The following is a 13,644-nucleotide window of genomic DNA, read 5'->3' on the forward strand; positions in this document are numbered from 1 at the left end:
CAACCCCTGACCCAGCTCTGAGCCCCGTCCTGCACCCAAGCTTGGGGATTGGTCCTCATTTGAGCAGGGGGTTGGACTAGATACCTCCTGAGGTCTCTTCCAACCCTGATATTCTATGACTCTATGATTCCCTCCCAGAGTCTGCACCCCCCCAACACCCCAAGACCCTACCCCAGCCCTGAGCCTCCGCTACACCCCAAGCCCCTCAGCCCCACCCCAGAGCCCGCACCCCTAGCCAGAGCCCTCACCTCCCCCCCCACATCCCAACTGCCTGCCCCAGCACTGAACCCCTTCCCCCACCCATCATCCCCAGCCCCACCTCAGAGCCCACACCCCCAACTGGAGCCCTAACCTCCTCCCGCACCCCAACCCCCTGCCCCAGCCCTGAACCCCATCCCGCACCCAAACTCTTTCCTGAAACACACGCCGCACCCCCCTGCCGCAACTTGGACCTCCCTCCTGCACTCCAAACTCCTCGTCACCAGCCCGGAGCCCACACCCCCAGCTGGAGCCCTCACCCTCACACCCCAACCTCCTGCCCCAGCCTGGATCCACCTCCCACACCCTGAACCCCTCATTTCTGGCCCCAGTCCAGAACCTGCACCCCACCCCAAAGCCCATGTCCCCTCCCACACCCCAACCCCCTGCCTCAGCCCAGAGCCCTCCCACACTCCGAACCTCTCATCCCTGGCCCCACCCCAGAACCCACACCCTCAGCCGAAGCCCTCACCCCCTCCCACACCCCAACCACCTGCCCCAGCCTGGTAAAAATGAGGGAGTGGAGTGAGGGTGGGGGAGAGCGAGCGACAGAGGCCGGGGGGAATGGAGTGAGTGGGGGTGGGGCCTCGGAGACAGGGCGGGGCAGGGCCTTGGTGATGGGGTGGCAATGGAAGGGGCTTTGGAGAAGGGTTAGGGCAGAGGTGTTCGGTTTTGTGTGATTAGAAAGTCAGCAGCCCTAACGCTGACTTTCGGGGGCAGGGGGCAAAGCCGGGGGGCCTGCTGTAGTCTGATCAATGGCTGGAGTTCCAAGTGGTGCCTGTTGGCTCACAGTGGAGCAAGTTCAGCCTTTCCTTTCGAAAACTCAGCCGGGCATTTTGAAGGAGAATCTCAGCTTTCTTCTTCCTTTCTTTCAAGTGAGTTGCTCTAGATTTTATGGCTGTGGGTAAATACTTGAAAATGTGAACTCCAAAGGCTCAAAAACCAGAGAGCAAATCATTTATTGATTTATTAACCTCATGATTTGGGGGGACATGACATGATTTTTGAACATGGGGTGTTGGCCCTACTGCCTCTGCGTCTAACCCTTGGCAGGGGGAAAGGTACTTCCTCCTCGTGGGTTGCCAATTTAGGTGGACGTATTCCTGAAGGGTTCATAACATGACATAATCCTTAATTAAAGATTAATCTTGAATTCATGGAGACACCAAGCCAATCCTGGAGGCTTGGCAACCCTACCTGCAGCACAAGCCGCCTTCTCTCAAGAAGGAACACCTACAAGCGGACATGAGCAGGAGGTTGGACTAGATGACCTCTTGAGGTCCCTTCCAACTCTGATATTCTATGATTCTATGATCCCCCAGCTCTGCCCCTTCTCTGTTTTCTTGCTGCATTTTATCATTCTGTCTTCATCACAAATCACCCTTTCCCCTGCCCTGTGGGTCATTCTATCTGTTCCTCTTCCCTGCGTGTCTCTCTCCCTCCATCTTTGTTCCTCGTTCTCTGGTCCCACCTGTTTCCTCCCTCCCTTGTTCTCTACCTCATCTTCTGCTTTGCCCACCCTTGATTCATCTCCTACCTAGAAATTTAGCCAGGAGAGTGGGGGTAACCCCCCAATTCTGGCAAAAAGTGGTGTGGGATCTTCAGCAACGACCCCTGATTGGGATCTCAGTTTTACGGCTCCTCCCGCAGGTGGTCCAGCAGCAGAGCGCCCCCTAGCCCCACTGGCTCACTATTGACACAAGGGACCTCCAGCTCCTGCATTCCAAGCAGTGCAGGCTGGAAGATTCATAGTTGGCCAGGGGGAAATCAGACCAAATGTGAGACATTTGATGAGGAGGTAAACAATCATGAGTTAAAAGGTCTTGCAAAAACAAATCCTCAGGTGCCCGCAGATGCTCCTACACATTGGCATTCTCTGACATCACGGCCTGCTCCTGTTCCTCCTCCTGTTCATGTGTAGATAAAAGCCTGAAACACTTGGAGAGCTTTAATTTTCTCTGCCCCATGCAGAGGTAACAGGATAAATGATCCACACCTCTGCTTACTTCTCTGTGGGGAAAACACACCTGTTCTGCATTGCTTGAGCCAAAGGGTGACTCATGGGAATGCAAACGTTCTCACTGACCTCCCGAGAGCCACATCAAACACTGAGCCGTGGCAGGAAACAAACCTACCAGACTGTAGGTCACGGCAAGTTTGGCTCTGGACTGTATTTCACCTGCAAACTGTTAACAATACAGGCAGCTCCAGAGGGAGTGCCACCAAAACACCCCCGGTTCAGCTTTGTGTTGACAAGAGCAGCTAAGGATACAGACAATAATAGACCCAGAGCTATGTTCTTGACACCACTGGTTCCCTAGGGCCTAGGTTTCTGGCCCTATGCCCAGTGCAATTCAAATCTGTTATTATTATTATTTATTTGGATTTCAGTAGGACCTAATGGCCCCAGTCCATTGTGCCAGGTGCTGTATATGTGTTTGTTATTTATATTACCATACGATTTAGGGGACCCAGTCATGGACTAGGCCCCATTGTGCCAGGTGCTGCACAAACACAACACAAAAGACAATCCCTGCCATGAAGAGCTGACAATCTATCAATGGGATCACGCTTCAAGCTGTGCACAGTCTCTTCACAAGCGCACAGTCAACCTGTGGAACTCCTTGCCAGAGGATGTTGTGAAGGCCAAAACTATAACAGGGTTCAAAAAAGAACTAGATAAATTCATGGAGGATTAGGGTTGCCACCCGGCCAGTCCGAGTTCCGGCTTGTGTGTCCAGGTGCCATTTGACAAGACCTGATAGCTGGGTTTTTTGGATCTGGAGTGGAAGAGGTGGATCAGAGGGTGTGGTCTGGGAGAGAGGTTTATCTCACGGTGACACTAACACTTTTGACTGGCTGGCCAGGAAGTACCACCCCCTCATATCTGAGGACTTCCTGAAACAATCAGAAACACAGATGGACTGGGGCTGCAATTGCTCTCTAACAGTCCCACCTCTGGGACCCACTTCTGGGATTCACAGCATGGCAGTCAGCACGTCCCAGAGCGCATGGGGGTGTCCAGCGCCATGGGGCTGGAATTCCACTCTTGCCCATCATAAATGTCAGCTGCTGCTGGAGGGATTAGGAGCATTTAGATCCCAGGCTGTGATTAGGTCGCTGACGTTCCTTTGTGCAGACTAACACCTTTCACCTGGGATTCGGGGCAGGACTGCTAAGGGCGCAGCCGCAGAATGCGCCTGGTCCAGTGAAGCTGCCTGCAGAAAAGAGCATCTGAGTGGCAAGGAATGGCTTAACTGGGCAGGGTAAGGACGCGACAGGTGAAGCCTCTGGTATGGCACTCGAGGTGTATATGTTCTGTATGCGGCTCCTCCAATACATTACGTAAAGAAGAACCCCACAGACTAGACAGTGCTATATAGGCACAACCCTGGTAAAGTTTTATGAATGAAACAATATTCATTCATAAAACCGGTTACCCCAATAACTGGCTAATTAACAGTTAAAATGCTTGTTATGAGCCATAGCTGTTCAGTCAGCTGCCTTTGTAAGTTTCACTATCAATCCAATTCCTGCTTAAATCACTGAGACTTGCACTGCTTCAGTATTGTAATTTCTGTTCACCATTTATTACACTTGCCTACAGTGTAACTTCTGTTCACTGTTTGCCATATTGTAATTCAAACCCCATTTTAAAATGCTTACTCCATTTTGTAAGGGCTTGCTGCAACCTTCATTTTTGCAAACCCTGCTGTAATCTTATTAGTTTAAGTCATGTGCCCCAGCCCCCTAATCATTTTTGTTGCCCTCCACTGGACTCTTTCAAATTTTTCCACATCCTTCTTGTAGTGTGGGGCCCAAAACTGGACACAGTACTCCAAATGAGGCCTCACCAATGTCGAATTGAGGGGAATAATCACTTCCCTCCATCTGCTAGCAATGCTTCTACTAATGCAGCCCAATATGCCATTAGTCTTCTTGGCAATAAGGGCACACTGACTCATATCCAGCTTCTCATTCACTGTAATCCCCAGTTCCTTTTCTGCAGAACTGCTGCTTAGCCAGTCAGTTCCCAGCCTATAGTGGTGCATGGGATTCTTCCATCCTAAGTGCAGGACTCTGCACTTGTCCTTGCTGAACCTCATCAGAATTCTTATGACTCAATCCTCCAGTCTGTCTAGGTCACTCTGGACCCTATCCCAAGCCTCCAGCATATCTACCTCCCCCCAGCTTAGTGTCATCCGTGAATTTGCTGGGGCACAATCCATCCCATCATCCAGATCATTAATGAAGATGTTGAACAAAACCGGCCCCAGGACTGACCCCTGGGGCACTCCGCTTGATACCGGCTGCCAACTAGACTTCGAGCCATTCATCACCACCCATTGAGCCCGACAATGTAGCCAGCTTTCTATCCACCTTATAGTCCATTCATCCAGTCCATACTTCTCTAAGTTGCTGGGAAGAATACTGTGGGAAACCGTATCAAAAGCTTGGCTCAAGTCAAGTAGAAGGCAGCTTGGGTGAAAGTGATCATGAAATCATAGAGTTTGCAATTTCTAAGGAAGGGTAGAAGGGAGAACAGCAAAATAGAGACAATGGATTTCAGGAAGGCAGATTTTGGGAAGCTCAGAGAGCTGATAGGTAAGGTCCCATGGGAATCAAGACTGAGGGGGAAAACAACTGAGGAGAGTTGGCAGTTTTTCAAAGGGACACTATTAAGGACCCAAAAGCAAGCTATTCCGCTGGTTAGGAAAAATAGAAAATGTGGCAAAAGACCACCTTGGCTTAACCACGAGATCTTGCATGATCTACAAAATAAAAAGGAGTCATATAAAAAATGGAAACTAGGACAGATTACAAAAGATGAATATAGGCAAACAACACAGGAATGCAGGGGCAAGATTAGAAAGGCAAAGGCACAAAATGAGCTCAAACTAGCTACAGGAATAAAGGGAAACAAAAAGACTTTTTATCAATACATTAGAAGCAAGAGGAAGACCAAAGACAGGGTAGGCCCACTGCTTAGTGAAGAGGGAGAAACACTAAGAGGAAACTTGGAAATGGCAGAGATGCTTAATGACTTCTTTGTTTTGGTCTCCACCGAGAAGTCTGAAGGAATGCCTAGGTTTAGCAGATAAAATAAAAAAAGAACAAGTTAAAAATCACTTAGAAAAGTTAGATGTTTGCAAGACACCAGGGCCTGATGAAATGCATCCTAGAATACTCAAGGAGCTAATAGAGGAGGTATCTGAGCCTCTAGCTATTATCTTTGGAAAATTATGGGAGACGGGAGAAATTCCAGAAGACTGGAAAAGGGCAAATATAGTGCCCATCTATAAAAAGGGAAATAAAAACAACCCAGGAAACTACAGACCAGTTAGTTTAACTTCTGTGCCAGGGACGATAATAGAGCAAGTAATTAAGGAAAACATCTCCAACCACTTGGAAGGTGGTAAGGTGACAGGGAACAGCCAGCATGGATTTGTAAAGAACAAATCATGTCAAACCAATCTGATAGCTTTCTTCGATAGGATAATGAGTCTTGTGGATAAGGGAGAAGCTGTGGATGTGGTATACCTAGACTTTAGTAAGGCATTTGATACGGTCTCGCATGATATTCTTATCGATAAACTAGGCAAATACAATTTAGATGGGGCTACTATAAGGTGGGTGCATAACTGGCTGGATAACCATACTCAGAGAGTTGTTATTAATGGTTCCCAATCCTGCTTGAAAGGCATAACGAGTGGGGTTCCGCAGGGGTCTGGTTTGGGACCAGCGCTGTTCAATATCTTCATTAACGACTTAGATATTGGCATAGAAAGTACGCTTATTAAGTTTGCGGTTGATACCAAACTGGGAGGGATTGCAACTGCTTTGGAGGACAGGGTCATAATTCAAAATGATCTGGACAAATTGGAGAAATGGTCTGAGTTAAACAGGATGAAGTTTAACAAAGACAAATGCAAAGTGCTCCACTTAGGGGAAAAAAAATCAGTTTCACACATACAGAATGGGAAGAGACTGCCTAGGAAGGAGTACAGCAGAAAGGGATCCAGGGGTTATAGTGGACCACAAGCTAAATACGAGTCAACAGTGTGATGCTGTTGCAAAAAAAGCAAACCCATGATTCTGGGATGTATTAACAGGTGTGTTGTGAGCAAGACACAAGAAGTCATTCTTCCGCTCTACTCTGCTCTGGTTAGGCCTCAGCTGGAGTACTGTGTCCAGTTCTGGGCACCGCATTTCAAGAAAGATGTGGAGAAATTGGAAAGGGTCCAGAGAAGAGCAACAAGAATGATTAAAGTTAAAGTTAAATGATTAAAGTCTTGAGAACATGACCTATGAAGGAAGGCTGAAAGAATTGGGTTTGTTTAGTTTGGAAAAGAGAAGACTGAGAGGGGACATGATAGCAGTTTTCAGGTATTTAAAAGGGTGTCATAAGGAGGAGGGAGAAAACTTGTTCACCTTACCCTCTAAGGATAGAACAAGAAGCAATGGGCTTAAACTGCAGCAAGGGAGGCCTAGGTTAGACATTAGGAAAAAGTTCCTAACTGTCAGGGTGGTTAAACACTGGAATAAATTGCCTAGGGAGGTTGTGGAATCTCCATCTCTGGAGATATTTAAGAGTAGGTTAGAAAAATGTCTATCAGAGATGGTCTAGACAGTATTTGGTCTTGCCATGCGGGCAGGGGACTGGACTCGATGACCTCTCGAGGTCCCTTCCAGTCCTAGAATCTATGAATCTGTTTTTTTTTTAAATGCAGTTGGGGGATGAGGGGCTGCTTTTTTCTTGTTACTTTAGGAATATCAAATCATGACTTGCACATGCCCTTGCAGGGCCATAAGAACTGGGGTGTCAGCTCTTGCAGCCACTAATCGATTTACGTGGGTGTTGAATCAAGATCTTTCCTTCCAGCTATGTGTCAGGTTGAGTTAAACAGTCTGAATAATAATCACTCCCCCACTTCGTTAACCAGGTTTCATTTGTATGGCAGCCGATACCTATCTAGGCACTTAGGCGGCCCTTATCACCGTAGTACCCGAGTGTAGAGCCCTGCAAATCTGCCGATATCTGCATACCATGTTTGCGGATTGTGGATTGGATGTGGATACAAATTTTGTATCCATGCAAGGCTCTACCTGAGCACCTCACAGTCATCAATAGATTTTATCCTCACAACACCCCTGTGAGGTAGGAAAGTATTATCCTCATTGCACAGATGGGGAACTGAGAATGGAGAGGCAAAGGGGGGATATTTGCAAAGGCCTGAATCAGGTACGTACCCAACTCCCAGTGACTTTCAATGGGCATTCGGTGCCTAACTGTCCTCTGTGCCTTTGGAAATCTCTCCCAAGTAAGCACAAAAAGTATGTGGCTGACCCAAACACACATCTCCTGAGTCGCAGTCCTGTGCCGAGTCCACTAGACAACACTTCCTCCCAGTTTTTGATTTCACGATTTTGATAATCTTGTCACTTTCCCAGTTGTCCAAGTCTTCCGGGCCGGGAGAGATCTAAGGTCCCCATCCTCCAAGGGTCCACTACATGGACAGAGCAGTGCGATTGTATGGAGACCCAGTAGAGTCATGGGAGTTCTGCACTGCGGTCCACCTGAGCAGAGGTTATTGCAAGATGAGGACCAGGCATTGTAAATGCCAGAAGGGAATTCACTAAAAGAAATAGTTTAATGAGGTTATTAATAAATAACTATTTGGTTCAATTCCATTACACGCTCCTGGTATCCTTCTTCTTAGGGAAGAAGACAACCTGGGGAACTATAGACCAGTCAGCCTAATTTCAATACCTGGAAAGATACTCAAACCATCAATATTAAACGGCCAATTTGTAAGCACCTAAATGATCATTTGGGGGAGAGGAATAGCTCAGTGGTTTGAGCATTGGCCTGCTAAACCTAGGGCTGTGAGTTCAATCCTTGAGGGGGCCACTTAAGAATCTGGGGCAAAATCAGTTCCTGGTCCTGCTAGTGAAGGCAGGGGGCTGGACTCAATGACCTTTCAAGATCCCTTCTAGTTCTAAGAGATAGGATATCTCCATTCATTTAATTTTAATTTTTTTTTAATCATAGAGTTCTAAGGAATAGCCAGCATGGATTTTTCAAGAACAAATCATGCCAACCAACCTAATTTCCTTCTTTGACAGGGTTACAAGCCTAGCAGATAGGAAGGAAGCAGTAGCCGTGATATATGGTTATTTTAGTAAGGCTTGTGACATTCTCATAAGCAAACTAGGGAAATGTGGTGTAGATGAAATAATATAACATGGGTGCACAGCTGATTGAAAGACTGAACTCAGAGAGTAGTTCTTAAGTGTTCACTGTGAAACCAGACCATATCTAATGGGATCCCACAGGGGTCACTCCTGGGTCCAGTATTAGTCAATATTTTCATTTCTGACTTGGATAATGGACTGGAAAGCATGCTTATAAAATCTGAGAATGACACCAAGCTGAGAGGGACAGAAGCACTTTGGAGGACAGGATTAGAATTCAAAATGACCCTGACAAACTAAAGAATTGGTCTGACCAGTCAGACCAATCAGCTTAATTTTGTTACCTGGAAAGATAATAGAGCAAATAATCAAAAAATCAATTTGTAAGCACCTAGAAGATAGGTGATACGTAACAGTCAACATGGATTAGTCAATGAACAAATCATGTTAAACCAACTTAATATCCTTCTTTGACAGGATAACAAGCCTTGTAATATAACTCGCCTTTAGCCCAAGGCTTTTGATACCATCTCACATGACCTGCTCATAAACAAACTAGGGAACTATCGCTTAGATGAACCTACTATAAGGTGGGTGCATAACTGGTTGGAAAAGCCTACTCAAAGAGCCATTATCAATGCTTCACAGTCAAGCTGGAAGGGGATATTAAGTGGGGTCCCACAGGAATCTGTCCAGGTCTACTCAATATCTTCATAAATGATTTGTATAATGGCATGGAGAAGACACTTATAAGTCTGCGGATGATACCAAGCTGGGAGGAGTTGCAAGCACTTTAGAAGACAGGATTAGAATTCAAAATTATCTTGACAAACTAGTAAAATGGTCTGAAATAAATGCAGTAAAATTCAGGAAGGACAAATGCAAAGTACTACACTTAGGAAGGAATAATCAGTTGCACAAATACACAGTGGGAAATAACCGCCTAGGCAGGAGTACTGCAGAAATGGATCTGGCTGTTATAGCATGAATCACAAACTAGACATGAATCACACGGCCCTTCCTGTTTTAATTTCAAACTTACTTCTCCGGGGAAGCTCAGCTCAGACACAGCATCTAGTTTGTCAATGAAATTCCTGGGCTTTATCCCCATTTATGCTATGACCCCTTCACACTGCTCTGGCAGTATATTGGGGACTAAGTGTGAGTAAATTACACCTGCACCCACTTCAAAGCATTGTACCACCACCAAAATGGTGTAAAGGGGGTTTAGTGTAAAGGAAAATTAAACCCCTTTTGGGTTTTTTGCCCTGTTTTGTATGTCATTTGATCATTAAGACAAAGAGATCGAGGTGGCCAAGATCAGTGTCAAAAGGCAATGTATACTTAAAGACACATTTCAGAGTGGTAGCCGTGTTAGTCTGTATCAGCAAAAACAACGAGGAGTCCTTGTGGCACCTTAGAGACTAAATTTATTTGGGCATAAGCTTTCATGGTCTAAAACCCACTTCATCAGATGCATGGAGTGGAAAATACATTAGGCAAGTATATATACACAGTACATGAAAAGACGGGAGTTGCCTTACCAAGTGGGGGGTCAGTGCTAACGAGACAATTCAATTAAAGTGGTATGCCAACATTTTTATGGCTGACTTAGAACAACGCTTCCTATCTCGTCCCCTAACGCCCCTACTCTACTTGCGTTACATGGATGACATCATCATCTGGACCCATGGAAAAGAAGCCCTTGAGGAATTCTACCAGGATTTCAACAATTTCCGCCACATCATCCTCAGCCTGGACCAGTCCACACAAGAGATCCACTTCCTGGACACTACAGTGCAAATAAGCGATGGTCACATAAACACCACCCAATACCACAAACCTACTGACTGCTATACTTACCTAAATGCCTCCAGCTTTCATCCAGACCACATCACATGATCCGTTGTCTACAGCCAAGCTCTAAGATACAACCGCGTTTCCGCCAATCCCTCAGACAGAGACAAACACCTACGGAAACTCTATCAAGCATTCTTAAAACTACAATACCTACCTGCTGAAGTGAAGAAACAGATTGACAGAGCCAGAAGGGTACCCAGAAGTCACCTACTACAGGACAGGCCCAACAAAGAAAGTAACAGAACGCCACTAGCCATCACCTTCAGCCCCCAACTAAAACCTCTCCAGCGCATCAACAAGGATCTGCAACCTATCCTGAAGGATGATCCCTCACTCTCACAGACCTTGGGAGACAATCCAGTCCTCGCTTACAGACAGCCCCCCAACCTGAAGCAAATACTCACCAGCAACTACACACCACACAACAAAAAACACGAACCCAGGAACCTATCCCTGCAACAAACCCTGTTGCCAACTTTGTCCACATAGCTATTCAAGGGACACCATCATAGGACCTAACCACATCAGCCACACCATCAGGGCCTCGTTCACCTGCACATCAACCGAGGTGATATATGCCATCATGTGCCAGCAATGCCCCTCTGCCATGTACATTGGCCAAACCGTAGAGTCTCTACACAAAAGAAGAAATGGACACAAATCAGATGCCAAGAATTAGAACATTCAAAAACCAGTCGGAAAGCACTTCAATCTCCCTGGACACTCAATAACAGACGTAAAAGTGGCAATTCTTCAACAAAAAAACTTCAAAAACAGACTCCAATGAAAAACTGCAGAACTGGAATTAATTTGCAAACTGGACACCATCAAATTAGGCCTGAATAAAGACTGGGAGTGGATGGGTCACTACAAAAACTAATTTCCCCCTACTGTTACTCACACCTTCTTGTCAACTGTTTGAAAAGGGCCACCCTGATTACATTGGCCTCGTTACCACGACAAAAGTGATTTTTCCTCCCTTGGTATCCTACTGTTGAGAATAGCCCACTTCCACTTTAATTGAATTGTCTTGTTAGAACTGACCCCCCACTTGGTAAGGCAACTCCCATCCTTTCATGTTCTGTGTATATATTCTGCCTACTGTATTTTCCACTCCATGCATCTGATCAAGTGGGTTTTAGCCCATGAAAGCTCATTCCCAAATAAATGTTAGTCTCTAAGGTCTGGTCTATACTACCCGCCTGAATCGGCGGGTAGAAATCGACCCATCGGGGATCGATTTATCGTGTCCCGTCGGGACGCGACAATCGATCCCCGAATCGGCGCTCTAACTCCACCAGCGGAGGTGGTAGTAAGCGCCGCCGAAAAAAAGCGGCAGAAGTCGATTTTGCCGCCGTCCTCACAACGGAGTAAGTCGGCTGCAATACGTCGAATTCAGCTACGCTATTCACGTAGCTGAATTTGCGTATCTTAAATCGACTCCCCGCTGTAGTGTAGATGTACCCTTAGGTGCCACAAGTACTCCTCCTATTAGCAGGATTGGCTCTGGTAGCGAATGAGGGCAAAGGACAGCATGATGTGCCTGTTCGCAGTCATACATAGTAGATCCCTGATTTTCCTGCTTTGCACTGCACAACAGGAGAGCTGGGATTCTACACTACTGTACTGGGACCATTGTTTTTAGAGACTCATAGAACTTTACACTAGCAGAAAATTTCCAGGAATTATTAAGGCCCACGTCCTGAAAGATTTACACAGGTGCACAATTTTAGTCAGAGGAGTAATCCAATGAGATTACACACACGAGTAATGGTACACACGTGCAAAACTCTTTCCAGCACTGAGGCATAAAAATGTAGTGCCTAGTGATTTACAAGTAACCTCTAAGATTATTAGAATTGAGATTAGCGTGCGGGGGGATCTCTATTATTTCAGTATGTGGACTGCCTGTAGCCACACTCCATGTATAATCAGGTCACTCTACCTGCTATTTTCCATGGATCTTTCACACAGCAGCACATTAAAGGAGAAGCAGTTTAATAAAGGCTACGCTACGGCCTTGTCTCTGCTAGAAAAGGATCTGCCAGTGTAACTATACCAGCAAACCATCTTAGTGGAGGTGCCGTTTATACCAGGAAGAGTGCATTTGCTGGTATAATTTATATCAGTTCCCTAAATGAAATAAACGATATCAGCAAAAGCATGGTTTTGCTTGTATAACTGCATCTACATTTGTGCTTTTGCCACCACCATCAGGTCAGTTATGGGGTGTAATTTTTTCCACGCTTGATAACGTAGCTACACTGGCAAAAATTTTAAGGGTAGATCAGGTCTATACTGTCAAAAACCTCTAGTGTGGACATATTTATATTAGTATAAAAGTGCTTATTGGATTTCCCTGGCCAGGATAAATGATACCAGTATAAACACCGTTATAACTGTGTCTACACTACCACTTTACTGGCATATCTATGTTAGTAAAAAAATCACACCCCAAACCAACACAGCAATGCCAGTAAGACTCATTAGAGCAGGGGTCTCAAACATGCGGCCCGTGGGGTTATTTTCTGCAGCCCGTGAGTTCCTCGCGGCCCCCCACCCCCCCGCCCTCCCCCAGCGTTTACCTAGAGCGGCTCCGGCCCAACGCGCACTGGGGGCAGGGCAGGCTCCCTGCCTGCCCACCTTGCCCCCACGCCGCTCCGGGAAGCGAATGGAACCTGGGGAAGGAGGGGCGCAGGGATGTGTGTGGCTGTTGCTTCGGGCACCGCCCCAGCAGCTCCCATTGGCCACGAATGGAGAACCGCGGCCAATGGGAGCTGCTGGGGGCGGTGCCCGAAGCAACAGCCAGACACACCCCTGCGCCCCTCCTTCCCCAAGTTCCATCCGCTTCCCGGAGCGATGCGGGGGCAGGGCAGGAAGGCAGGCAGGCAGGGACCCTGCCCTGTCCCCGGTGCGCGTCAGGCCGAGACCCACCACCCGAACCCCTCCTGCAGCCGAACCACCTGCCCTGAGCCCCCTGCCTCACCCTTCACTCTGATCCCCTGCCACACCCCTCACCCCTCCTGCACCCCACACCCCAACTCCCTGCCCTGAGCCCCCGCCACACCCCTGGGGGCAGGGAGGGGGCAGAGTTGGGGTGGGGATTTCAGGGAAGGGGTTGGAATGGGGGCAGGGAAGGGGTGGGAAGAGGTGGGGCAGGGGCGGGGCCTCGTGGAAGGGGTGGAGTTGGGGTGGGGCCAAGGGCGGCGGGGGGGGGAGGTGTCAGTAAATGCGGCCCTCAGGCCAATGTACTAGTCCTCATGTGGCCCTCGTGGTCATTTGAGTTTGAGACCCTTGCATTAGAACAGACCAGGCGAAGCAGGAAAGCAT

Source organism: Malaclemys terrapin, chromosome 12 (genome assembly GCF_027887155.1).
Source record: "Malaclemys terrapin pileata isolate rMalTer1 chromosome 12, rMalTer1.hap1, whole genome shotgun sequence".
Classification (NCBI taxonomy): Eukaryota; Metazoa; Chordata; order Testudines; family Emydidae; genus Malaclemys; species Malaclemys terrapin.